Source organism: Biomphalaria glabrata, chromosome 9 (genome assembly GCF_947242115.1).
Source record: "Biomphalaria glabrata chromosome 9, xgBioGlab47.1, whole genome shotgun sequence".
Taxonomy (NCBI): Eukaryota; Metazoa; Mollusca; class Gastropoda; family Planorbidae; genus Biomphalaria; species Biomphalaria glabrata.
In genome coordinates this window covers 1729852-1757226 of record NC_074719.1, presented here as the reverse complement: position 1 = coordinate 1757226, position 27375 = coordinate 1729852, and the positions used below count along the sequence as shown (strand labels likewise).

Here is a 27375-nt window from a genome sequence, read left to right as displayed (position 1 = left end):
TCTTAACCCCCAGTCCGCCTCTGCATTGAAATAAACATGTCATGACGAAGGCTTGATAATATAATACTATTATTGACAGTATTGTAGGACAAATCGAAATTTCCTGCTGGGAATTATCTTGCCATTACCATTACATGTGCGGAAAAAGTAATAGTGATTCTAAACTAGATCTAGATTATTATTAATGAAATAACGAAAAGATTTTGAAATAACATATAATATAGATCTATAATCTATACATCTAGATCTAGTCTAGATCTAGAATTTAGAACTATAGCATAGAGCGGACGCGGAAGCGACTAGCAACACGATGCGCATGCGCCTTTCGTATTGATTGATGTGTTATCGATTGGAATCAAAACACCTACTCTCTGTCTCTAGCTAAGGATTAAATCAGCTTGTGAGTGAGGCTAACCTGTTTTAATCAATTACCTGATCAAGATTCTACTCTGGAATAGTCTAGTGCCTGTAGACAGATCTAGAGTCTATGTCTCAGCGAATTCTTCATTATGTAAATGATAAATCTATAGTAGATCTATCTATTCTTATTCTAGACTAGATAAATACTAGATGTAGATGACTTAGTTTAGTAAGTTAGTTTATAGATCTAGACTCTAGTCTAGTTTAGAGTTTAGACGTCTTAGTAACTCTTAGAATTAGACATCTAGATCTAGATCTATATATTATATAGATCTAGAAAAGTAGAATGTCTGAAGTGAATAGTAGACTTAGAGTGCTTAGACTTAAACTTAAGTAAAATTAAGTACTCTAGTTTAGTTGAGTCAGAGTAGATTAGTCATCATTAGTTAGTAAAGTAGATGATCATGAAGATGATAGATCTAGATTAATCTAGAAATCTAGACTGTCTAGACTCTAGTGATTAGACTCTATTATTATTGTAAGTAATTATAGTCTACACCATCTACTGTCTTAGTGTCTAGTCATCTGGATCAACTCATCTAGAATACTAGATCTAGTAACTAGTTCTAGATTAATCTAGATTTAGATCTATCTATAGATCTATAAATATAATATATTATTTTATATATTATATATAAAATATATTATAATATAGAATCTATCTAGATCTAGAGTATTCTAGTAGAGTAGATGAAGATAATAGATCTAATCTAGTGTCTACTGTAGACTGTAGTAGTACTAGTACTAGACTCTATACTAGATCTATAAGTTAAAATAAATATAAACATATATTCTATAGATCTAGATCTCTATATTTAAGATAATATTAAATATAATATTAATATTAAAATACTAGATCTAGACTCTAGAATCTAGATCTATATAGACAGAGATTAGTCAGTTACATTCACTTCAAGATCAAGAGTCTAGTGCAGGAAACAATGATAAATCAAAATGAGACATTATAAGGAGCTTAGAGAGAACTGACTCTGTTTAGATTTGATATCAAAACACTTGAGACTGTTTCATCCCTGTCAGATATTTTGTACAACATTTAAATCTAAGAAATGAAGAATAATCTGAAATTTTGAATTACAATCTAGAATGGTCACCATTCTAGAATCTAGATTCTAGACCTCAAATGAATCTAGGCATTATAAATCTACTCTTTCGTAACGTTATCTTAATCACTATTAAGTTGATCATCATTTTGTGTAGTCTTACTACATGACTATGTTTAATCTATTACGTATTTAATTACATGACTAATCCAAACTAGATCTAATTGATACAATAACACTTAATATAAGTTGTTTTGTTTTTTTCAAGTATCAATATGCTGTTCTTGGTTTTATTATAATAAACTAAAAAAGACAACAAAATTGTTTATTTACAACACAACATTCTTTTCTATTGATATGATTGATAAAAATATTTACAATACAGCATTCTCTTTTATTGATATGATTGATAAACTATTTAACCAATTTCATTCAGATAAGAAAATCAAAATACATTTTCTTAATTTAAACAAATAGTCCGACACTTCAAATTCTGACTCACTCAGTAATCCGACCAGGTGCTGATGTAAATTTATGTAATTACTGTCTACTATGGTACATTTATAGGCTTAAATTGTAATTAAGTACAGTATGTGAAAGCTGATATGATATATTTTTTATTATTATTTAGACCAGTAAACTGTTCTTTTTCGTCCATTGTTTATTTTATAGCATTGAAGTCTTAAGAGAATATTATTATATTTTTATTGGCACATAGGGAAAAAAAATTCTTTGAAGTACAGCTAACCCAAGGTAACCTGACACCCCTCCACAGCTAACCTATGGTAACCTGACACCCCTCCATCCTGTAGTGGTTGGGCTATCAAGAGTTCACTGTAATTGATCACTTACATGAGCTTTTTTAATATGGTGGAAATTTGCTTTTGAGAATTCTCTCTTCTGAATGGAATTATTTCAACACATTTTTTTCTTCATATTGTTTTTTAAAATTAGCATTAAACCAATGTAGTACATGTTATAGTTCAAATTGTAATGTGGTGGCTGAGTGGTAAATCACAGAAAGAGTTTCAAGTTCAAATCCGGGTGAAATAAAAAAAAATAAAAATTTGAGCTTCAGGTTTATTACAATGTCCCTAAGTCCACCCAACTCTAATGGGTAGCTCATATTTGTAGAAAGTAAAAGCTGATAACCATTGAGATGGAGAGCTTTACTTCATCAGTCCCATGGATTAAAAGTTACCTTACAAATATTGCAAGATGTTCTTGACTGCAATTATAATAAAATTGTGAAAGATAAGTGTGAAGAAGAAGTGCCTCAGTTATAGCACATACCGAAGAGCCTGACCTAGAAATATCTAAAACTTGAGCTACTTTTACTGTTTAGTTTTTTTTTGTTTTTGTTTTTTTTTTAAAGACAAAATCTTGTGTTGTAGTACAGATGAAAGTCATGAAAGAAACTAACAAGCAAAATAAAAAGAAAAATCTTTTTTTTTTTAAAAAAAAGCTTATCTAATTGGAAGAACTCAGCACTAAAAACTTGTATCACTCAGGAATGTAGAAGGTATTTACCTTCTTTGATACTAAACAAAATAATGACTTATAATTAATTGACTAATTGGTTAATTTTTTAATTGATTAATATTTTGTTATGTAAAATAAATAATTGCCTAAAGTTTCATCTTGATCCAAGAAGGGGTATAAATGAATAATGTGTACAATTACTGAAGGGGGCCAAACCCTACATATTTAGCCATAGCTGTGAATACTGAAGGATACACTTCCATTGTTGGTATCAAACAAAATAATTAATTACCAGCAATTAATTGACTAATTGATTATTATTTTAGAAATTGATTATGTCTTGTCTATGCCATTCAACTTGCTCGGAACATGGGTGTGGGAGAAATAATGTGTTCTAACTTTTTACCAGACAGATAGACTGAGTTGATATAAGCTTTTTAACTCTTTCTCTCCATAATTATTTACCACATTCTGGTGGAATCAACATTGGTATCGTCAGTTAGGAGAGAAAGAGTTAAAAAAGACTTTGAATGAATATATTAAGCTGTTGTAGTCTCAGTTTTATTTGCGTAGTAATTATTAATCACAATTAAAAAAATATGTGCTTGGCTTCCTGGCCTTGTTTCGTTACAATGTACACTTCTTGTACTATCTCTTGACTAAATTACCCTTTAGTTTGATGACTGCTGTAGCCAGAATCAATATTGTCCTGGGACCTGCTGTGCAGTCGTATGCCAGTTAACGCAGTTCGAGTTTTATGGGGGGGGGGGGGGGGGGGGGGACGGGGACTTTTCTACTTTCTGTTTGCCCGTGTTAGCAGATGCCAGGATCTAAAAATAGATACAGGCTGTGCAGGGGAGAGCAGAACGTAGAGATTGTACTATCAATATTAAATAGTTTAAAATAAGGTGTTCAATGATACGGTATCCGAACCTCTTTCCATGCAATTACCATTTGTTGTAGCTTTAAAATTAGTGCTACATACTGTACATCTTTTAGGTTTGAAGGAAGAGGTTGCTATTAACTTCAAGTTCATGTATTTAAAAGAGTCTCTCCCAGTCTGCATATTTTCGCATATTTCACACGTTTTGGCCGTGGATACGTGCCAATTCTGATAATCTGCCCCATGGATTGTTGGACTTTGTGTACTCACGCTGTACCAGAATAACAGATTATGGTGTTGCCTATTTTAAAAATTGCAGTGTAATGATTCAGTAACAGTCGGATTGATCTGTAGTCTTGTGTAACTGTTTGGTAGAGTGATAATAACCCCATTCATAAACGGACTTGCATACGGCATTTTTTTTTCCTGCTTTATGTCACAACGACCCAACAACTTGACTCTTCCCCAACGATTGGTCAGTTTGTTCAACGTGAGATTATGAACCAAGTGCTTACCAGTTCTCCCCCCCCCCCTCCCATCCCCCCCCCCGGGACGGACTGGATGTCAAAATCAGCCCAGGTATTTCTTTACGATATGGCCCACAAATAGAAATAATGGCCTTAATTTTCTTGTTTATCGTTTATATATGCTTAGTGTGTATACGGAATAGACTTCTACTAGAAGCACTATATACCGATATGCAATGCTTTAGGTCAGTACCCATTAGACTTACAAGTGTAAAAGTTTGGTTTGTTTTTTAAATCACGATGCTCAAATTTGTCTACTCTTAAAGAGAATATTATAAATCTGCAACAAATTTTCTGGCATTCGTGCGGCCCTTTTGCGGGCATTTGCCCGAATGCCCATATAGCCAGTCCGCCCCTGCTGCCCGCCCCCTTCTCATTAAACTGTGTGTCAGATCTGCGACACTCTCGGCTTGAGTTTGACAGGCTGGCGCTCGGGTCTAGGTTAGATCTGCTCATGAACGTGGGTCAATGGTTTCCCTTTCGGCGGTAAGTCCACTTTGTATTGAACTGAGAAACACCTTTATGCGTCGCGCAGTCTAGTGCAGGGGTTCTCAACCTGTGGGTCGCGACCCCCCCCTTGGGGGTCGATTGACGATTTGCCAGGGGTCGCCAATGACCATCGAAGAAATGGATTGTTTTATTGCTGTGTATGTGAGCAAAAAAGGGGGGGGGGTCGCGGCAGAGTTGGGGATTGTAAAAAGGGTTCGCCGAGCTTAAAAGGTTGAGAACCGCTGGTCTAGTGTTTCCCAAACTGTCTTCTGCGAAACGCTACACACGAACTACTGGAATAATTAACTAGTAGACCCCCACGTGAATTAAATACTCAGAATATGGCAAGTGTTCTGTTTAGGGTAAAAGTTATCGAAACACTGCCTTAGTCTGTTGAATCGTTGGGGCACCACACATGATCTGTCCACCGTCTTGTTCCATTCGTGTCTTTTCCCTTTGTTACAATCTCTTTCTGTGACAGGCCCTCCATTCTTTTATGTTGTCTTCGCTTTTCTCTGTCTGCCTCTTCTTTTACCTGGTTCTGTTCCGTGAAAGAAAAGATCTTTGCGATCCCTGAGGACATTGTCAGTGATATCGAGACCAACCGTTTACAGAAGGCCTCGACACTGACCCGTGACGTCGCATTCTTTGGGCAGTGGAGTCCAACAACCACGTCTCGGGTGTGTACGACGTGGCAACGAGCTATTGGTCTCCACTGCCCACGGGTAGCGACGTTGCAGGCCAGGACTCAGGCCTTCTGTAACGATTTTGTTTCGTTGCTGTGGCCACACATTTTTAGTTTTGCTTTTGATGACGCCATTGAAGCCAAGTCTTTGCATTGCTAATCAAACGAATACATTATTTGTTAGTTCTTGGACATTGGACCTTCAGTTTGTTTTGAAATGACCTCGCTGATGTATCAGGCCATTCTCTGTTATTCCCCGTGTCGCACACACGCTCTCAACTCGTTAGACATTCATCATTTTCCAATTCCAAGTCAGCCCTGTGTTCTCAGTAACGACAGCTTCTCTCTCCTGGCACAATATTGATTATTCCCCTTAGAGTTCCATTCGGTGTTGCTACCTGTAATGTTTGTCTCCCCTTGTCTTGACCTCTCTGTGTGTGTGTGCGCAAACAGGTCATGCCCAGGTCGTGTTGTGTCTGGTCCACACATGTCGAGACTGTGAATGCACATTGGATTGTTTGTATCCAAGACTATTGATTAGTCGGACTTATCAAGGTCTATGTCAGGGGTTCTCAACCTGTGGGTCGCGACCCACTTGCGGGTCGATTGACGATTTGCCAGGGGTCGCCTGAGACCATCAAAAAAATAAGGATTGTTATTGTCTATTCTTCTATTGCTGTGTGTGTCTATGGGGGGGGGGGGGGGGGGGTCGCGTCAGAGTGGTATATTGTAAAAAAGAGGGGTCACCGAGCTTAAAAGGTTGAGAACCGCTGGTCTATGTTTACCCTTTGTCAATATCTCCATTCACAGATCAATTATTTTAAGTTTACTTATTTGTCTGTATGAGACAGGGGGGGGGGTGGGCGAGGCGAGTGGACCCGCGCAGAAATGTAGCCGCGCTTTCAATTTGAATGTAAGCGCTTATTACGCATTGATCGTAACTTACCCACGAGAAGAGGTAGCTAGGATGGGGGGATGTGGGTAATCGATGCTTCAAAACAAAAGACTATATTTATAGCGCTGGCTTCATGTCATTGTGCTAGGATGCGTTCAACTGATAGCGATTGGTTATGTCATATCACGTGACATTGACATCTGCCCCAAGGAAGGCCTATATCAGCGGTTCTCAACCTTTTATGCTCGGCGACCCCTTTTTACAATCCCTCACTTTATGCTCGGCGACCCCTTTTTACAATCCCTCACTCTGCCGCGACATCCCCCCCCCCCGTGCAAACACACACAGCAATAGAAGAATAGACAGAAACAATTAATTTTTTCGATGGTCTTTGGCGACCCCTGGCAAATCGTCAATCGACCCCAAAGGGGGTCGCGACCCACAGGCTGAGAACCCCTGGTCTATATCATGCACACCTCCCTACTTGAATATCTCTTTTAGTCCTGGCTAAAGTTTCTTTTTAGTTCTTTTAGCCGACTAAAGCCATATTTTGAAATCTTTCTCAAGACAGCCCAGGTCACATAAATACTTTGGCTTGAAATATATGTGGCTTTTAGTATCTTGATCTTCACCTGTCATTTAAACCACGACCCATTAGCTTTGCTCAATGTGACATTTTTGTCATAAAAAAATGATTCTGTTCCCTTTGGTAGATCTGTTTTATGTGTCAAGGCGCTAACCTTACCCCTCGCCCTCCCCCCCCCCCTGGCTCGGCTCCATAAAATAGTGTTGCACTTGTCAGGGAAAAGTAATCGATCACCTGCTGGCCCATGTGAACAGTAACACTTGTCTCCCTTGAGTCTTTGTCAACGGGTTCAGGAAATGTGTTGACCTTGCAATATAGACCCGAAACTTCTCTTTCGCCGTGAGTCTTGGCTTCCCAACCTGTCATGTGACTTTGTTCAAGTGCCCGATCGTTAGTTTCAGTTGCCCTTTGAGTCGTCGTTGTTGTTGTAGTTTTTTTTTCTCTTACATAATTGATGGTTTGACTTGTGTTTCTCACAAAGTGTATTGATCTAGTAGCGTCAAGTCAAATTGATCTAACTAGTCGACCTACGGCGTAGCATACGCCGCTATTTGGCCTTAGGCCACTGCAACCTATGCGACCGCAGTGGGCCCTGCAATTTTATAGGTGTAAATTATTAAATTAAACCATTTTAGAACTTATAACAGATTCCCCGCGGCCTCTTAATTTACCAGGAGCTCCTGAAATTGCAAAATCTTCGGAAAGTCCTGGAAATATCCGGAAATTATTAAAATCTTTTGAAAACTCGCGCAAATCTCCTGAAATATATTGACAAAAAATGTCATTTTGGGGTGTCATTCAACATGGAAAAAGCCAATCCTACGCGCGATAAAAAAAAACGACATTATGTAATACCCGTAATTGTGGAATCTAGTGAAAGAAGCTTCTCGCGCCTCAAATTAATGAAGAATTACTTGAGGTCAACAATTCTCGTAGATATATTGAAACTTTTTGGTAATTCTTGCTATTTAGCGTGATCTATGTAGGAAACAATTCTTATGATATACTGTATGACTTCGCTACACGCAAGGCTCGTGTAGTAATTCTGTGCGTAGTAGAATATATTTTCTAATACAAACTCTTAATTTTCACTTATTATCCGTATCCCTACCCAAACTGGGCCCCGCGAAATCCGTTTCGCATTGGGCCCCACAATGGTTATTCCGACCCTGCTATTTAGTGACGAGTGAATACAGAGTAGATTACTTGTTCTCTTTCCATGACTTCTTGGTCACAATGGTTAAGTCCGGCCCTGCTATTTAGTGACGGGTGAATAGTACTTGTTCTCCCCCTCCTCTTTTTTTTTCGCATCTAAAATTACGTGGGGTAACTGTAGTCCGTCTGACTTGCTGAAGTAAAAGAGTGATCTTTCCAATACTTGGTGTTCAAACTCTTGAGCCATGAAGAGAATTATATATAGAGATAGATAGCGTCAAGTCAAATAGATCTAATAGCGTCAAGTGAAATAGATCTAGTATCGTCAAATCAAATAGATAGCGTCAAGTCAAATAGATCTACTAGCGTCAACTAGATCTAGCTCTAGTAGCGTCAACTCCCATTGATCTAAGAGCGTCAGGTCAATTAGATCTAGTACCATGAAATCAAATAGCGTCAATTCAAGCTGTATTTGTTTTTATATTGTTAGCCATATTTTATATCTCCAAACCCGAGGAAATTTTGACAACTAGTCCTCATTTCCTCAACCAATTTTATTTCCAAGATTCTATGTTTATAGGGTAATGTTATTTTCTATCAGGTACAACTGTATACCATGTGTAACCTCTGTTTGGGACTCCCTCAACTCAAGAAAACATCAAGAAACTGGAACAGATACAAAATAGAGCAGTGAGATTCATAACAAACGAATATTCACATTTGACTAGAGTAACACCTTTAGTAAAATCACTAAATTTAGAAAGCCTTCAGGACAGAAGCCTCAAAAGTAAAGTAGCAATTATACATAAAACACTAAACCATAATCTTCAAATACAAAAAAAAAAACAAAATTGAATAAAATACTCAGAAAGACTCAGAGATAAAGGCACATTCCTCGTCCCATATGCTAAGACAAATGTGTACAAATACTCCTTCTTCCCTAGTGCTATTAGAGCATGGAATGGGTTGCCCGAGCTAGCCAGGAAAACCAGTGACTTGGCAGAATTTAAGTCATTGGTTAATATGCATGACTGAATGGATGACGCGTATGACGTAATCATCTTCATTTTTGAAGTAACGTCTGTATAAGATAAGATAAGTACAATGTATAGGCTCGGCGGAGAGAGACTATCCGGTACTTAATGGAAACAATTAATGTAGGTGGTAGTGTCCAACTAACGAAAATGCCCAGGGCAAAAAAAATAAAAAAAATAATAATAGGAAGAAAAACAATTTGAACTGTACAGGATTCCTCCTTCCTGGAACGGACACGCCGACTAGCAGCTGTCCCCGAGTTCCAGGACCGATTTGTCCCTTCCTACCAGTCATCCATCGCTTAGTGCCAATCGGCTACAAAAGTGGATTGCCAGGCCCAATGGGGGCATGAGACAGACCATCACTGTTCATTTCCTCCTTATGAAGTCCACATTGAACCCAGATTAACCCTTTCCGCTTTTATCCAGGATGTTGATGCCATTTGTTCAACATTTCCCCGTGTCCGCTTATAAACTGCGCGCTCTCTGGTCAATTTGTTTTTTAAAGATCAATCCCTTATAAAAACAAATGTTGAGGGCTTCAGTACAAGGTACAGACGCTTCCTCCAAGATGAAGATTATTGCGTCTTATTTCTTTGTCTAAAAATACTCGTCTGTTAAAGAGTGGCTGTTAATGGTACCAGACGTCGTCCTGTCGCCTGAAACACTTGTTGGCAGTCTGGGTGTAGTTCCACTTAAAAGTTACATAATTTCACACCTAGCCCCGTATTTGACACGCTTTCATTTTACCTGTTCGGTCAGGTGGAACAAACGAATTTAGATCCAGTTCGGCCCGCCCCTCCCTGATGGTGTTTCCAATCCTGACCTGTGCCAGCCAAGATTCGCCCCTCCCCCCCTCCCTTCTGAGTTGAGATTTCCTTTCATTCCGTCTTTGCGTTTCCGTGACCTCGTTTTAAAGCGGAGCTCTTAATGCTGTGCAAGGTTTGTGAGGTTTGACAACTTACGGTGCTCCATTTGGGCCACTGCTTATGAAAAGTCTCCCGCGGTGCATTGCGTGTGCTGTGCGTGTAGCTAAACCGAATTTCCGCTCTCTAAGTTTCTCGTCACTTTCGTATTGGCTGACACGGATGTAAACTGGACTTCACCTATTTCATGTTTCGTAAGTTTTGGTCTATCGCTCTGTAGTTGTGATGTCAAAGTTGAACTGTATCAAATTTTATTTACTAGTCTTATGAATGCTAGCGGTGTTCATTTTGATTTGGCCTGACCTAGGTAACAATCTGTAATTTTTTCAGTATGTTCCTGCCTTCATGACTTTTCTTGAGTGAAAACAGCGCTTCCCAGCCATTGCCTATGTTTTATCTCTTATAACCAACTCTTGGATGGCTGCCTGGTCGTGCGGTATGCGCGCTGGGCTGTCGTTCGGCCGTCTCAATGGTCTCGGGTTCATACCTTGCCGCGTCCCGAGACATGACGTTAAACTGCGCTCCTCTTTCCTTAGCACTTTTGGAGCTCAAAAGTGCCCTACTTCTTTTCTATCATTGTGTCTGCCTCCTCTTTTCCTAAGTCTGCCTTCATTGATCATCACACTGTCTCCTTAACTTTAAATTCTCACTACGTCCTAGACCAGTCCGTTTGCCGTGGACTGCGACGGGTAAGGGGGGATAAAGAGATCCTGGTGTTTGAGTGGTGGCTATCTGAGGATAAACCACAACAACACAATACTTTGGCTCCAAGTTCCCCTAGACCTGAGACCCAGATGGCCCGCTCTGGGTCAACCGGCTGGTCATGCCGAGCTACCAGCATAGGTCGTCGACCTATGCTGGAGGGCGGTGACTGGAGGGTCAATCAGGGAGCTGCTGTATCGGACACATGTCCGATGTAGCAGCTGACTGAGTATAGCACCTGTGTAGCCCTGACGGGCTCATTCTGGACATCCGAATGGCCCGTCCCCTTGTTGGACTCGATGGCGGGTGGGGAGCACAGGTGCCGAATTAACCAAAATATATATGGACAAAAAAACACACACAAAACTACTTGCCCCAGACCTATGTCTGGGCAAGAAACGCCGAATCGACGATAAAAAAGAGGAGGTCCCAAAAAGCTGTGCCACCTGGCCATCATTTCTGGTGGTTAGATGCACAGAGGAGGGAAAAAGCCTGACCAAGTTGAGCCCTTTTATTATCTATAAGGGACTCAAGTCAGTAGTGGGAGAGCCCAAGAGTGTGTCTAAGCTACACAAAACAATGGAACTACTTGTAGAAGTAGACAGCAAGACACACTCTGATGGGCTTTTAAGATGCAGAAGACTCTGTGATCTCCAAGTGGAAGTCATGCCACACAAGAGTCTGAACACCAGCAGAGGTGTAATCAGCTCTAGGGACCTACTGGAATGTTCCGAGAAGGAAATAGTGGAGGGCATTGAAGGAGTCACCCATGCCCGGCGCATTACCAGGCGCAGGGAGGGTGAGGAGGTCAAAACCGCCACTATTATCCTCACATTCGGAACTAGGACACCGCCAGAGTATGTGAAGGCAGGATACCTACGAGTTCCAGTGAGGCCCTACATACCTAACCCCATGAGGTGCTTCAAGTGCCAGGGTTATGGACACGGCGCGGCAGTCTGCAAGAGGAACACTGTGTGTGCCAGATGTGCTGGAGAGGGTCATGAGGACAAGGGCTGCACAGCCCAGTTCAAATGCCCAAACTGTCAAGCTGGCCACTCAGCCTACTCCAAGGACTGCCCTGTGTGGAAACAGGAGGTTGCCGTGCAGGAGTACAAGGCAAGAAACGGATGTACCTTTAGCCAGGCGAAATCGGCTGTACTGGCCCTACCCAAGGGCCAATTCGACTTGACAAAGACCTACGCCCAGGCTGTTGCTAAGAAAGGAAGATCCATAGCCACACAGACGGACACATTGACCCCACCACCCCCTCCTCCTCCCCCAACTCAGAAGAAAACACCGCCAAAGAACACACCTCTGAAGAAACAAGAAAGCCCTGTTGTCATGCTAAAGAACAGGTTCTCTGTGCTCGCTGATGAGAGCATGGAGACTGAGCAGCATGTCAAAACCAATACTCCGGGAGAACCCGGAGACATCATGTCTGACACAGGTTCTCCTCAGAGAACCCAGCCAGACACCCAAACCTCTACCGAGTTAGAGGTTGACCAACTCCCTAAGGGGAGAAATCAAAGCGGAGAGGATGCCCGAGGTGAGAGAGGAGGAAATAACTTCCGCTCTAACCAGAGGGATCTCCCCTCTCCAGAGAGAAAGACTTCCCCCAAAAGGGGGTTGTCCTCCTCTCCATCCAAACCCAAGAATAAAAATACCAAGGTCACTGGAATAAAGGGAAACCCCTCCGGAAGCCTCCCAAGGCCAAATAGCTCCAAGTAGGTCATCTAGAATAAGCCATGGATTCCAGAATTGTACAGTGGAATTGTAGAGGCCTCAAGGCCAATTACGAGGAAATGCAGCTACTGATGGACTCTGAGACTCCTGTAGCTGTCTGCTTACAGGAAACATTTCTGAAAGATTGCATCAGCTTCCGAAGCTACCGTGCTTACACCAAGAATGTTGAGGATGCAGAGAGAGCATCAGGTGGAGTCTGTATCCTTGTGAAGGATAGCATCCCCCATGAGAGGGTAGAACTACAGACCACACTACAGGCCGTAGCATCTAGGATAACCCTTCACAAGGTTATCACTTGCTGCAGCCTGTATCTACCACCAGGCGCTCCATTAAACCGAACAGACATGGAGGACCTATTGAAACAACTCCCCCGGCCTTATTTAATCCTTGGGGATTTCAATGCCCATAACACCATGTGGGGATCCAACAATACCGACACAAGAGGTCGTATGCTGGAGGATATCTTCCTCCAACATGATTTATGCATACTTAATGATGCATCACCGACCTACTTGCACCCAGGAACTGGATCATTCACATGCATTGACCTCACCGTATGCGTCCCCGGACTTCTGGACGATTTTAAATGGTCAGTTAGCAATGATCTACGGGGAAGTGATCACTTCCCAATCATCATTACTAACAATCTCCCTTCATTGGGACGACCTCAGCGGTGGAAACTGAATAAGGCCGATTGGGAACAATTCCAAAAAAGATGCTCTGAGGATATCACAGAAAATATCCTCCATGAACAGAACCCAGCTGATACCTTTGCTAGCAAGCTACTAAGTATAGCCAGGAAAGTTGTACCCCTAACCTCTGCAAATCCAAAACGGCCTAGCAAACCATGGTTTGATACAGCTTGCAAAAGTGCTATTGGTGATAGGAAAAAACGACTGGCTGCATTTATAAAGAATCCTTCCCAGGAAAACCTAAAGCTATTCAGGATAGCTAGAGCAAAGGCTAGACAAACCATACGGTCAGCCAAAAGGAATTCCTGGAGAAGTTTTGTCGGCAGTCTGGATGCCAAAACTTCTGCTAGAGCGGTTTGGAAGGCAGTAAGGCGAATCAAAGGGAAAGAATCAAATGCAATAGGGCATTTGAAAAACCAAGGACGAACTGTCACGTCCCCCAGAGAAATAGCTGACTGCCTTGCATCCTCAATAGCAGAAAAATCATCCACTGCACACTACACGCCAGAGTTCCAAAAAGTCAAAACCAGGGAGGAAAGACACCCCATTGATTTCAGGTCAGAGAACAATGAAGACTACAACAAACCGTTCTCGCTTGAGGAACTGAGGGAATCGCTGGACAAGTCACATGACACAGCGCCTGGAGAAGACGAAATCCATTACCAGTTCCTCAAGCACCTTCCCGAACCCTCATTGGCAGTCCTGCTAGGGGTCTATAACTGTGTGTGGCAAACAGGCGCTTTCCCAAACAGCTGGAGGAAAGCCACAGTTATACCGATACCTAAACCGGGAAGAGACGGCTCTGACCCAGCTAACTATCGACCAATAGCACTAACAAGCTGCATCTGCAAAACCATGGAAAGAATGATTAACAGTAGGCTGGTCTGGTACCTGGAAAGGAATAAAGTGATCTCAAACTACCAGTGCGGATTCCGGCAGGGGCGGACAACAACTGACCACCTGGTAAGGCTGGAAGCTTATATTAGAAATGCATTACTCAGAAGAGAACATCTAGTAGCTGTATTCTTCGATATAGAAAAGGCCTATGACACAACCTGGAAAAATGGCATTCTACGTGACCTGGCGCTTATGGGGCTTAAGGGACACCTCCCCCGTTTTGTGGAGGAATTCCTGAAAGATCGAAAATTTCAGGTTCGAGTGGGCAACTCTGCTTCTGACACTCATGACCAGGAAATGGGTGTACCCCAGGGCAGCATTCTGTCAGTCACCCTGTTCAACATTAAAATAAATAGCATCATAAATGCGCTGTCCCCTGGCATAGAGTGCTCTTTGTATGTTGATGACTTTGTCATTCTTACTTATGGGAAAAACATGAACACCTTAGAAAGGAAATTACAGTTATGTTTAAACAAAATTCAGGGTTGGGCAAACTATAATGGTTTCAAATTCTCAGACTCCAAAACAGTTAGTATGCATTTTTGTAATCTAAGGGGACTCCACCCAGACCCTGAACTATTTATACACAAAAAGAAGATCCCTGTCGTGAAAACTACAAAATTTTTAGGCCTCACCTTAGATTCCAAATTTAATTTTCTCCCCCACATTAAGGAACTTAAGAAGAAATGCCAAAAGTCATTAAACATACTAAGAGTACTCAGCCATACGGACTGGGGAGCTGACAGAGATACCTTGCTGCTGCTCTATCGGAGTCTAATTCGATCCAAGCTAGACTACGGATCCATAATATATGGAGCAGCAAGGAAGTCGTACCTAAAAATACTGGAACCAATACAAAATGCTGCCCTGCGTCTCTGTCTCGGCGCGTTTCGTACATCACCTATCCCAAGTCTTCATGTGGAGGCTGGAGAACTCCCCATGGATATAAGAATGAAAAAGCTTGCAATGCAGTATATAGTCAAGCTAAAATCCAACCCCACGAACCCTGCTTTTGACTCCATATTTAACCCCACAGAGGTAGAATTATACAATCGAAGGCCTAACGTCATACAGCCGTTGGGCCTTCGAATGAGAGAACCCATCCAAAATTTAACCCCACCCATTGACCAAATCTCTAAAATAGAAACCCCTCAGAATCCTCCTTGGCTAATGAATAAACCCAAATTAAATTTATCCCTCCTTAATTTCAAAAAAGAAAATACAGACCCAAGCATACTACAAGTCCACTTTAGGGAACTGCAGGAGAGCTACGGAGATTGTGGCACCATCTACACAGACGGATCCAAAATGGAGGGAAAGGTCGCGTGTGCCTGCTCCTTTCGGAACAAAACAATCTCCCGTAGACTCCCCGATGGCTGCTCCATCTTTACGGCCGAATTGCACGCAATATTGCTTGCACTTATGGCCGTAAAAGCATCAGAAAGGAGTAAATTTATAATCTGCTCCGACTCCAAATCTGCATTGCAAGCTTTGGGGCGGATGAAGACTGACATCCCATTGGTACATAAGAGCCTGAAGCTGTTGGACCTAATAACAGCCGACCGTAGGGATGTCACCTTCATCTGGGTCCCCTCCCATGTTGGCATTGAGGGAAACGAAGCCGCAGACAGAGAAGCAAAGAGAGCCCTAAATCATGCGGTGTCAGGAACCCAAATTCCCTACTCGGACCTGAGACAAAGTATTGCCTCTGCCACCTATCGAGAGTGGCAGAACCGATGGGAGGCTGAGACTCACAGTAAACTCAGGCAGATTGTGGCGGATGTCAGGTGGCGGCCCACATCTAAGGGTCTGACAAGGCGTGGTAGCACAACCATGTCCAGACTTAGGATTGGCCACACCTACATCACGCACTCTTTTGTACTGAAGAGAGAGGAGCCCCCATTTTGCGAGTACTGTGACTCTCGCCTCACCGTGGAACATATCCTCGTTGATTGCCCCAGATACCAGGATGTCAGGGCGAAATATTTTAGAGCCACTAATCTAAAAACACTATTTAATAATGTCGACCCTGGGAAGGTACTGGGCTTTATTCGGGAAGTGGGGCTATCTACGAAGATCTGATTTCTGAATTTGTGAACATGCACTATTTACATTAGATTTTTACCAAATATTTAAATTTTTACTACCTTTACTATTTTAACTGTGAATAGACCTTGATTTTAATTATATGACTGTATAGAATCTGGCCCTTGTTGTTTAGAGAGAGAGTGGTCCTTGAGGGACTGCAGGCACGACATGGCCTAAATTGTGCCGATGTGCCTCAAATCAACAAATCAAATCAAATAAATCAAATCATACCTTGCCCGCTGCCATTCCCCGTCGTCCCGCGGAAGATTGGGGCCGGAAGATTGGGGCTAGCGTGTAGATTATCTGTAGGTAACGATGTCTAAATGGACATTGAAAAGTTTTTGATTTCTTGAATGTCAAAGTTGTAACAATAAACAAATGACATTGGACATTTTGTTTCAGTCTAGTTGTTATGGGCGGTCTTTGACTTGTAGCACCAAACTTCTGGTACACAACTAAACCGACGTGGGCGTATTACACCCTGAACTAATAAAACTTCAAATAACCTGATGAGCTTCCTTGTGAACAATTCTAAATATAGCCTTAATTCTAATATAGACAAAAACAAGTTGATACCAGATAAAATAAATGTGCTAGACTTTGTCATATTATTTGTTAACAAAATCTAGCTCACAATGACACAACCTTTCAGTCTCACGTTCTTGATTCGTCTGTCCTAACTAGACCAATGACATCTGTATTACATCATCCAGAACCAATCGCTAACGTCTTGTCACCGTCACCATAGAAACACACACACACACACACACTCCATAACGCTAGTCTTTGTTTTTATGCTTGAAGTTGTCATTGCCACATAGGATCTTCCAAATGCTTGTCCTTTTAAACTTGAGAATGTAAATATGCACATATGTATAAACCATTTTTAAAACAAGTAGAAAGGCAGTTCGGTTTATTTAAAAAAAATACTAGATTGACATGAGCCATGAGGCCAGAAAGATAAAAGTTGATTCACAGTCTCGCCAACCCCCCACAGAGTCTGATAATAGTATTTATGATCTCTGGTGAAATTGTGGTTTTGATAACCTTATGTGTCCTGGGCGCTGAGTGTCCTTAGATGTCTTAGGCTATCTCAGGGGATATTGTAATAAACCTTTCTAATAGCCGTTCTTAGACATTCTCAGATCGCAACAGCTTGTTAGTGGAATAGCGCGGCGTGCTTAAGTCTTGGAAACATTAAAGTGTTACATAGGTCGGGTTATGTTGTAAGTACATGCCAACAAACACTCACGTCGACCCGACACATCCACCCGACACATCTACCTTCCACATCCACCATCTATATTCACCCGACACATCCACCATCTATATACACTCAACACGTCCACCCGACACATCCACCATCTACATCCTCCCGACACATCTACCTTCCACATCCACCATCTACATTCACCGGACACATCCACCCGACACATCTACCTTCCACATCCACCATCTATATTCACCCGACACATCCACCCGACACATCTAACTTCCACATCCATCATATACATTCACCCGACACATCCACCCGACACATCTACCTTCCACATCCATCATCTACAATTACCCGAAACATCTACCTTCCACATCCATCATCTACATTTACCCGACACATCTACCTTCCACATCCATCCTCTACATTCACCCGAAACATCTACCTTCCACATCCACCATATACATTCACCCGACACATCTACCTTCCACATCCACCCGACACATCTACCTTCCACATCCACCATCTATATTCACCCGACACATCTACCTTCCACATCCACCCGACACATCTACCTTCCACATCCACCCGACACATCTACCTTCCACATCCACCCGACACATCTACCTTCCACATCCACCCGACACATCTACCTTCCACATCCACCCGACACATCTACCTTCCACATCCACCATCTATATTCACCCGACACATCTACCTTCCACATCCACCCGACACATCTACCTTCCACATCCACCCGACACATCTACCTTCCACATCCACCCGACACATCTACCTTCCACATCCACCCGACACATCTACCTTCCACATCCACCCGACACATCCAACATCTACATCCACCATCTACATCCACCCGACACATCTACCTTCCACATCCACTCGACACATCTACCTTCCACATCCAACATCTACATCCACCATCTACATCCACCCGACACATCCACTCATCCAGAGCAATTGTTTTATTGTCACTAGTTTTTGTTTTTTCTATTTAAATTGCCTTGTCTAAACTGTAGACCTTTTGGAAACGGATTTCTTGATGACGTCATTATTGTCTTAGAAATGCGGCGGTTTATAAATAGATGTAGGTGTTTTCCTCAGAGTACCATCCCCTTGGTTTTTATTGCTATAGTCATGTAATATTTAAAGTAACAACTCATGTCATAAGAGAACTTAGTTTGTGTTTCGCCATGCTGCCCCCCGCCCCCCCAACTCCCCAATGACTAACTACAGGTTGTGGTACCAGGCTGCTGTTGGAAGTCATCGATCGCGTGACTAGTCTCTGGTTACGTCTTGGGTTCAGCTGACGTGATGTCTTGACTATCGAAGATGCCATTCATGTACCCTATTTGGACTGTGTGGTATAACTACTACCTGCGGGCTGAAATTAACTGATACATATCATTAATTAATAAATATTGATTATTATTTAAATGATGAAATTTTTGTGTTGTACTTGCATCGTGGTCCTCTTCTTTGTTATCTATTTGTATTGTTGTCCTCTACTTTGTTATCTAATTCTTCTTCTATGTCTCGTCTAGCATAACCGTCTTCTCTGTATTGCCTCTGTTGTTTTTTTCTGTCATCATTTTGTCTTCTTGTAATGATGGTTGTAATTTAGTTGCCAGTACACTTGCCTGTTTGGCTGTCTTGTAATTTAGTTGCCAGTACACTTGCCTGTTTGGCTGTCTTGTAATTTAGTTGCCAGTACACTTGCCTGTTTGGCTGTCTTGTAATTTAGTTGCCAGTACACTTGGCTGTCTTGTAATTTAGTTGCCATTACACTTGCCTGTTTGGCTGTCTTGTAATTTAGCTGCCAGTACACTTGCCTGTTTGGCTGTCTTGTAATTTAGTTACCAGTACACTTGCCTGTTTGGCTGTCTTGTAATTTAGTTGCCAGTACACTTACCTATTTGGCTGTCTTGTAATTTAGCTGCCAGTACACTTGCCTGTTTGGCTGTCTTGTAATTTAGTTGCCAGTACACTTACCTATTTGGCTGTCTTGTAATTTAGCTGCCAGTACACTTGCCTGTTTGGCTGTCTTGTATTTTAGCTGCCAGTACACTTGCCTGTTTGGCTGTCTTGTACTTTAGTTGCTAGATAGCAGACGCCTTCCATAACGTTACTTTGACTCTTCCTCTCTTTTCAGTTGTAGCCACACTGCTACCTGCTCTTTCCCCCCAGCCCTCAACATGACACAATGAAAAGAGAATGTGAGTTTGGTTGAATTAAAGAGTTGAGCTCCTGTTAGCTCTGATTTAGTCTTTTAGATCGGATCCACCGTTGATGAGGACTCATTGCCATCAAAGTCTTTCACCTATTGGTGTGCTAGTAGAGCAGTATCACACGTGTCCACATCTCTTTGTCTCTCTCTGTGTCTGTCTCTCTTTCTCTCTCTTCCCCCCCCCTCCCTCTCTCTCTCTCTCCCTCGCAGTCAAGACTTGAAGAGAGTAATTGTTCTGTTCCACTGTGTATTATGGAAAGTCTAAGTCATTTCTTCTCTATTCCAACTACCGATAGATGTAGAAGCCTCAGACAGTATCCTCAGGTCTAAATCTCAATAGTTTGTGCAACTCTGTATTCTGTGCGTTTATTTCATAAAGTTTTACTTTCAAAAAATAGGAAAAAAACAGATTTTCTTTCAACCAAAATCTCTCTTAAAAGCAGAAAGTATTTAGCGTGTAGACCTGTATTGTGCATGCCCTTTATTAAAAAAAAAATATGTTTGTTTTTTTTTTCATTTTATCTTGCGTCATGATTTTTTTTTTTTTTTGGTTCGATATTTGGACTGACATCTTATATTTGTCTTTGTTCCAATGTTTCGGTGTTTAGACTTAACATTTGTCAGTCTTTCCAAATTTTGGTTCTCTAATTTGCTTTGAAGTCTTCACGCTTGCGACCTAGTCACTTAGTAATTGCTCTAGACTCTAGACACGACACAGTGCCTCCATTTCTTTCTACTGTGTACCAATGACCTTGTGTGTTTAGGACACCGAGTCCCCCCCTTGACTAATGACCAAATACCACCAACTGGCCCATGGGACAGAGAGGACTAGTGAGAAAGCAATGTGTCGACTATACAATGATTTGAAATCTTCCCTTAGGGTTAATTGAAGAATAGTTAGTTACCTTAGAATAATAATGTTTGAGACAAGCATCTATAAAAAAAGCTAACAAGATCCTAGAAATAAAGAATCACCCTCTGTGTCAGGATTTTGTGATTTTACCATCACAAAAGAGATACAAGACACCGTTAGTAAAGACAAACAGACACAAACACTCTTTTGTTCCCCTGGCAATTAAATCATTAAATAAGAACAATCTGATATAAACCTTGTCACATGTAAATTATGAGTGCGTCTGATGTGAATGTAGACTTTGGTTTCTTATAGTTATAATGTTTTTTTGTTTGGTGTAATGCACAAATTGTAAGACAAATTTCCATACGGACAATAAAGATTATTATTATTATTATTGTTATTATTTAGTTACCTTAGGATTAATTGAAGAGTAATTAGTTACTTTAGAATTACGCATAAGTAGTTATGTACCTTAGAATTACTTGAAGAATATTTAATAACTTAAGAATGAGAATGTCAGAATACAAGAAAACCGCTTGGGGGTCATGCCAGGGCGATCAGATACCAATCATTTTCGAGCTGTTTCTAGGAGTTAGCACTAGGCCTTAAGATCACTCGAGCTTATCAGTTTGGCGCATTCCCCACTCTATCTCCATCTCCATCTCTCTCTCACTAGTATTAAGTGTTTTTTGGTTTTATTATTACCTAAAATGTATCATCAAAGTCATTGTACCAGCTAAACATCAGGTTCCGGACACTTTGGGATGAGATCTCCTCATTCAAGTCAAAGAGTGCATGTTTCAGGAGGAGGGGAGATGGCCACTTGTCCCTCCTGGATTGAAAGTTTGATAAGTTGTAAAAAAGGGGGGCGGATAGATCTTTGGATTGATAAGTTGTAGGGGGAAGTTTATCTTTGGATTATAAGATGTTTCGTTTGAATTCAGATTCAGTTGGACTTGAGATTTGATCGTTTACGCTTGGGTAGGAATAGTGATTGGGATGAACTTTTGTGCAGATTTTCTTTGGGAATCTAAGCCTCGGGTATGTACACCAGTCAGTTTATTCAACTCCTGGATAGTGTTCACCCAACCTGTAGGATAGAGATCTATGGACCTCGTGAGATTTACATTTTTTTTAGCGTTTTCCGCTTCGTGTATTCATTAGACCAAGCTTGACAAAACAAGAATCAGTTAAACAATGTTACGAATTAATTAATTAACTATTGGTCATTAATTTTTCTGTTTGGTATCAAACCAGGGAAAGATCTTAATTGACATGTGTGATTGAATTAATCCCTTAGAGGAGGCTTGAGCCCTGAGTTCCAATTCAAGTCGCATTACAACTTTGTTTTTTAAATGCTTTTAAAATGCGATTACGGTAACATTAACGCGGATGCTCCATTCTTTTTCCCCTCCGCCTTCTCAACTGGTTCAGACGAGTGATAGGGTCATAGAGCACTGAGAAAGCCAAAAGTATGAAATTTCGCTAATAAAAAAACAATTGGTAAAAATATTTCAAATCGCACAGATTTATTGTTGTTAGTCTAAATCTAGTACAAATTGAATTAATTAAATGACTGGTGAACAAACTAATTGATACAGTTACACCTAGTAAAAGCTTTCTTTTAAAGTAGTGTTTATGTTTTGCTTGTTAATTGAAAGACTTTTTCTCTTTGTTCGCTAGTCTCTCGATATATATTTGTGTCTATTCGGAACCTAATTCCATTCTAATGACCAACAATTTTGATGCTCATCCGCAGGAGACTTGAAAGTATCGGAAATTTCCGTGTCTCTCGGCTGTAAACACCAGGAGTGGCGCGGCTTCTCTCATCGGCTGCCAAGTCTCAAGGATTGATTCCGGATCGTTGGACTATATTCTCTATGGTGAGTGGACAACTCTTACACTGTGCCAAGACTCACTTAGCTCCCTTGATTTCACACACTTGCTATTCACACCCATGTGGTTAACTTTCAATTTACAACAAGGTCTTATGGTGTCTGTAGCACTAGAGGTCATATCTTAGCAAGCAACGTTACGCAATGGTACGTGGCATTTCAGTGAAATATGTCTGCCTCTAGATTCTTATTTTTATTTCATACTTTTTTTTTATTCCCAAGAAAACTCGAATATTTAATGTTCAGTCACGGTTGGCTGGTTTTATGTCGTCTGTTAAAAATATGATCCCCAAAGTAAACTTTCTGTTATAAGAGCTTCCAATGTTACATAAGCTCTTAAGTAAAAAACAAATAATCAGGGACCTATCTCTTGGGACAGTCAACTAAAGAATTAGCTGTACACTCATAAATAAGCACCTTTATGGTCCCGCTTAGCACTTTGACAAAAAATATTTTATTGTCTTATATTAGCTGAGATAATTTGTTGGGCCCTAAGGAACAACACGTTTTTTTTCATTCTAATTAATAGATTTCAAGGTGAGACATGCTAAATATAAACAACAAAATAACGCAGGGCTTGTCTAAAAAAAAAAAGGGAAGAACCACACAATTTAAATGACTTCCATTTTCAATAATTGCATGTGTTCGGTAAAATAAATACTTGCCTAATATTACAACTTTTAATGATTTAGAATGGGTGTGGGAGAAGAGTGTTCAAAATTTATACCAGACAGACAGAATGAGTTAATATAAGCTTTGTAATAATTGATTTATTTTTAATTATGATATTTTTTTGGTAACATTTGAAGAGCAAAGCGATTTTTCTCTCTTTTAAAACTAATTTCTGAAATGACTTTAAACTTGGCTCTGTGTAAAACGCTGTACTCTTGTGATATTTAGAAAAAAGAATAAGTCGCAGTTTTTCCTTTATAATGTGTGCGAGTGTTCTCCCTTTGATTTCCATCTCCTAGCAAAGAGTTAACATTCCACGGCTAGGACAACACACATCAGCGACAAACATTTGAATTCGTAAACAAAACTTTGCACCAACTTTCACGCGATGAAGGATGTGTGTGTGTGTGTGTGTGTGATTGTTTATTTGGTGTGAGTAGAGAGGGGTCTCTGATGTCATTGTCCACTTGACATTGCCTCCTCTTGATCTAGTGGTCGACCAGAAATGGACCTTCTGATGTCCATAAGTCAAAAGTGAGTTACAGTCCTACTTGTTACACTTAGTGACAAGATTTACGGAAAGAGGGAAATGCAGGGGAAGTCACTAGGTTTTAATAGAATTAAAAAAAAAAAGATTGTATAATAACATTTTCTGCGTGGGTTATCTCGATCTAGAGCACACTGTTTTTGATTTCTTTGAATGTATGCTTTGCTGTGTTTTTATAAGTCAACCGTTCAGAATTGGACCTCATTCACCAATCGTACACAAACAACAGTTAGCCACGTGATAATATTGATAAAACAATGAAAAAAAAAACGTATCACGTGTCAGCCTTTATGGGTTGCGTAATTTGTATAGAAGAGAGATAGAGAATCACGTGGCTAAATGTTGTTTGTTAACGATTGGTGAATGAGCAACTTTGGACTCTAAAGTAATGTAAAACAATTAAACTTCTAGAGTTGAAAGGGTTTATTTTTTTTTCAAACAATTTACCCAGATTTTGACTCCATTCATTCAATGCTATCTACAACAGTACGACCTCTGACCTCTGATGTAGACCAGGGTCTTCTATTTTATTTTGTGGGTATCACAAGAATGGGGGGCACCAGGCGTTTAATTTGGGGGAAAAGGGGGGGGGGCTTTAAATACACTTTGAAATGTGTTCATACTTTGATGAATCGAGACCAATCGTTATATTAGGCCTCAGCACTGTCCTGTGACGTGGCAACACGTGGGCAGTGGAGCAGTAGCTCGTTGAACAGGCATGTGACGTGGCAACACGTGGGCAGTGGAGCAGTAGCTCGTTGAACTGTCCTGTGACGTGGCAACACGTGGGCAGTGGAGCAGTAGCTCGTTGAACAGACCTGTGACGTGGCAACACGTGGGCTGTGGAGCAGTAGCTCGTTGAACAGACCTGTGACGTGGCAACACGTGGGCAGTGGAGCAGTAGCTCGTTGAACAGACCTGTGACGTGGCAACACGTGGGCAGTGGAGCAGTAGCTCGTTGAACAGACCTGTGACGTGGCAACACGTGGGCTGTGGAGCAGTAGCTCGTTGAACAGACCTGTGACGTGGCAACACGTGGGCTGTGGAGCAGTAGCTCGTTGAACAGACCTGTGACGTGGCAACACGTGGGCAGTGGAGCAGTAGCTCGTTGAACAGACCTGTGACGTGGCAACACGTGGGCTGTGGAGCAGTAGCTCGTTGAACAGACCTGTGACGTGGCAACACGTGGGCTGTGGAGCAGTAGCTCGTTGAACAGACCTGTGACGTGGCAACACGTGGGCAGTGGAGCAGTAGCTCGTTGAACAGACCTGTGACGTGGCAACACGTGGGCTGTGGAGCAGTAGCTCGTTGAACAGACCTGTGACGTGGCAACACGTGGGCTGTGGAGCAGTAGCTCGTTGAACAGACCTGTGACGTGGCAACACGTGGGCAGTGGAGCAGTAGCTCGTTGAACAGACCTGTGACGTGGCAACACGTGGGCAGTGGAGCAGTAGCTCGTTGAACAGACCTGTGACGTGTCAACACGTGGGCAGTGGAGCAGTAGCTCGTTGAACAGACCTGTGACGTGGCAACACGTGGGCAGTGGAGCAGTAGCTCGTTGCCACGTTGAACACGCCTGTGAGGTGGCAGCACGCTATTAGTTTCTACTCCCTGCCATGTTTTGACGTCACAGGTCAGTGTCAAGGCCTTTTATGACGATTGGTCTCGGATAGATCCCAGTCAGCTGTATTTTAGACACAAAGTCAAAAGTAGTGCCCCCACTCGTTGCGGGAGATGCGGAAGGGGGGAGGGTGTCCTTGACTTGTAGCACCAAACTGCTGGCAGACAACTAAACCGCTGTAGGCGTAGTAGATCTTAACTTGTAAAACTTGAAAATAAATTCTTTGTGACCCCCCCCCTAAATATTACTTAATAATAATAATAATAATAATAATTGATCGGTAAGGACACTCCCCCTTATTATAAATACTCTCCGCAAGAGGTTCTCGAGTCTACTGAACATGTACTGGGATAGGCCTATTCTGACCGACAAAACGGTAGATTTCAATCGCCCGGATCTGCTGTTCATCGATAAAAAAGAAAAAACCGCTACCATTATCGATATCGCCGTACCACTGTCTCATAATTTAAGAAAAACTGAGATAGAAAAACAAAGAAAATATGGGAACCTAGGCTTGGAGATTAAGCGTCCATGGAAATTGTCCAAAATAACAATATACCCCATTGTTATATCAACCGAGGGGATAATAACAACTGACCTCACAAGACACCTTCAAGGCCCTTAACATTCCTAGGAACATCTTCGTTGCCTGTCAGAGGGCGGTACTGCTGCAGACCTGCCACATCACCAGAAAATTCCTCAGTGGAAACTGTTAAAGGGACTACGATGAATTTTGTTTCTCTTTAGCGAAACTCGACCCTGGCAGCGCCAGAGAATGACTACTCGTTCATTTCTAACAAATAATAATAATGTTTATTAATATAAACAAATTTAACTTGAGATGAAATGAAATAATGTAGTAGACTTAAGTAATAATATTAAATGGTATTTTGAACAAAATCTCTCTGAAAAAAAAAAAACACGTCTTTTCACTCTGGCATTCTGGACTCGTCTGCCCTACCAGCTTACCACAGTTTCGCTTATCTTGTATCATTCACCCTGCATAGCCACCAGCCAATCGCTAACTTCTTCTCGCCGTCACCATAGGAACACACACACACACACACACGCGCGCTCTATAACAGGGGGTGTTACTCTGGAGGTTAAGAAATAGACGCTTTCTCTGGGAAACGTGGTAGATTTATTTTTTGTGTTTGAAATCTCGCGAGAACAAAGAGATGTACACACCAGAGCGCAGGTCCATAAAGAACCACGTCATAAGACCTACGTACAACGTCAGCATTAAGTGTGCCGGGCAGAAGAGCTGACCTGGCCCAGACCTTGACAGCGCCGCTAATTAAAACGTCACCCGGACCAGGGGGCTGGCTATCGGGAATGACTCCGGGGACCCGAGGGTGTGACACCTGGTAACACCAAGTGACCTCCCTTGGATGACACATCCGCGCCCGCCAGCTGCGACCACACTCTGTTACCCGACTCAGCCGACACCCAGCTATCGTCAGCCTCCACCCCCCACCCCCCATTTTCTTTCCCTCAGTGCTCGCAAGATGTCGGTTACTCCTGCCCACCCCCAACCTACGTTGAATTCCACATGTTGACTATGATGACTGTGTCTTTCTGTTGAATTCTGCAGGTGTATCGATGAAGACTTGAGGCTTTGTACGCTGAATTCAATATATGTTTAATTATTATGCCCTTAAATCTGATTAAACATGTTCATGTCTCTATTCATGCCAAACTTTTCCCCCATTATATGTAAGAATTATATTAACTTGTTAGCAGTGGACTTGTTTATGAATCTGTTATACGAGAACAGACATAATCATCTGGATATTTACTTGATAACGTCATAATTCGAATCGATCCAGTTTATGTCGCTTCATATAAATCTAGTTTATGTCGCTACATATAGATATAGTTTATGTCGCTACATATAGATTTAGTTTATGTCGCTTTATATAGATCTAGTTTATGTCGCTTTGTTTAGATCTAGTTTATATCGCTTTGTATAGATCTCTATTATGTCGTTTCATATAGTGTGTAGTTTATGTCGGTTCATAATAGATCTCTATTATGTCGCTTTGTATAGATCTCGTT

General features: G+C 41.5%; 1 protein-coding gene across 10 annotated transcripts in view; it reads left to right on the top strand.

The window, feature by feature from the left end:
- The first annotated feature begins 322 nt into the window (after positions 1-322).
- LOC106053045 (early estrogen-induced gene 1 protein-like) overlaps positions 323-27375 on the top strand; it is a 76326-nt gene continuing 49273 nt past the window's right edge. For 4 of the 10 annotated variants that reach the window (XM_056042826.1, XM_056042818.1, XM_056042827.1 and 1 more), the window contains exons 1-2: positions 324-511; positions 22342-22465. The gene's annotated coding sequence lies outside the window, so the exon portion shown is untranslated. Of the gene's footprint in view, positions 512-10159; positions 10338-21604; positions 21624-22341; positions 22466-27375 lie in introns of those variants that run through there. The other 6 variants (XM_056042824.1, XM_056042825.1, XM_056042828.1 and 3 more) reach the window with 6 other exon arrangements.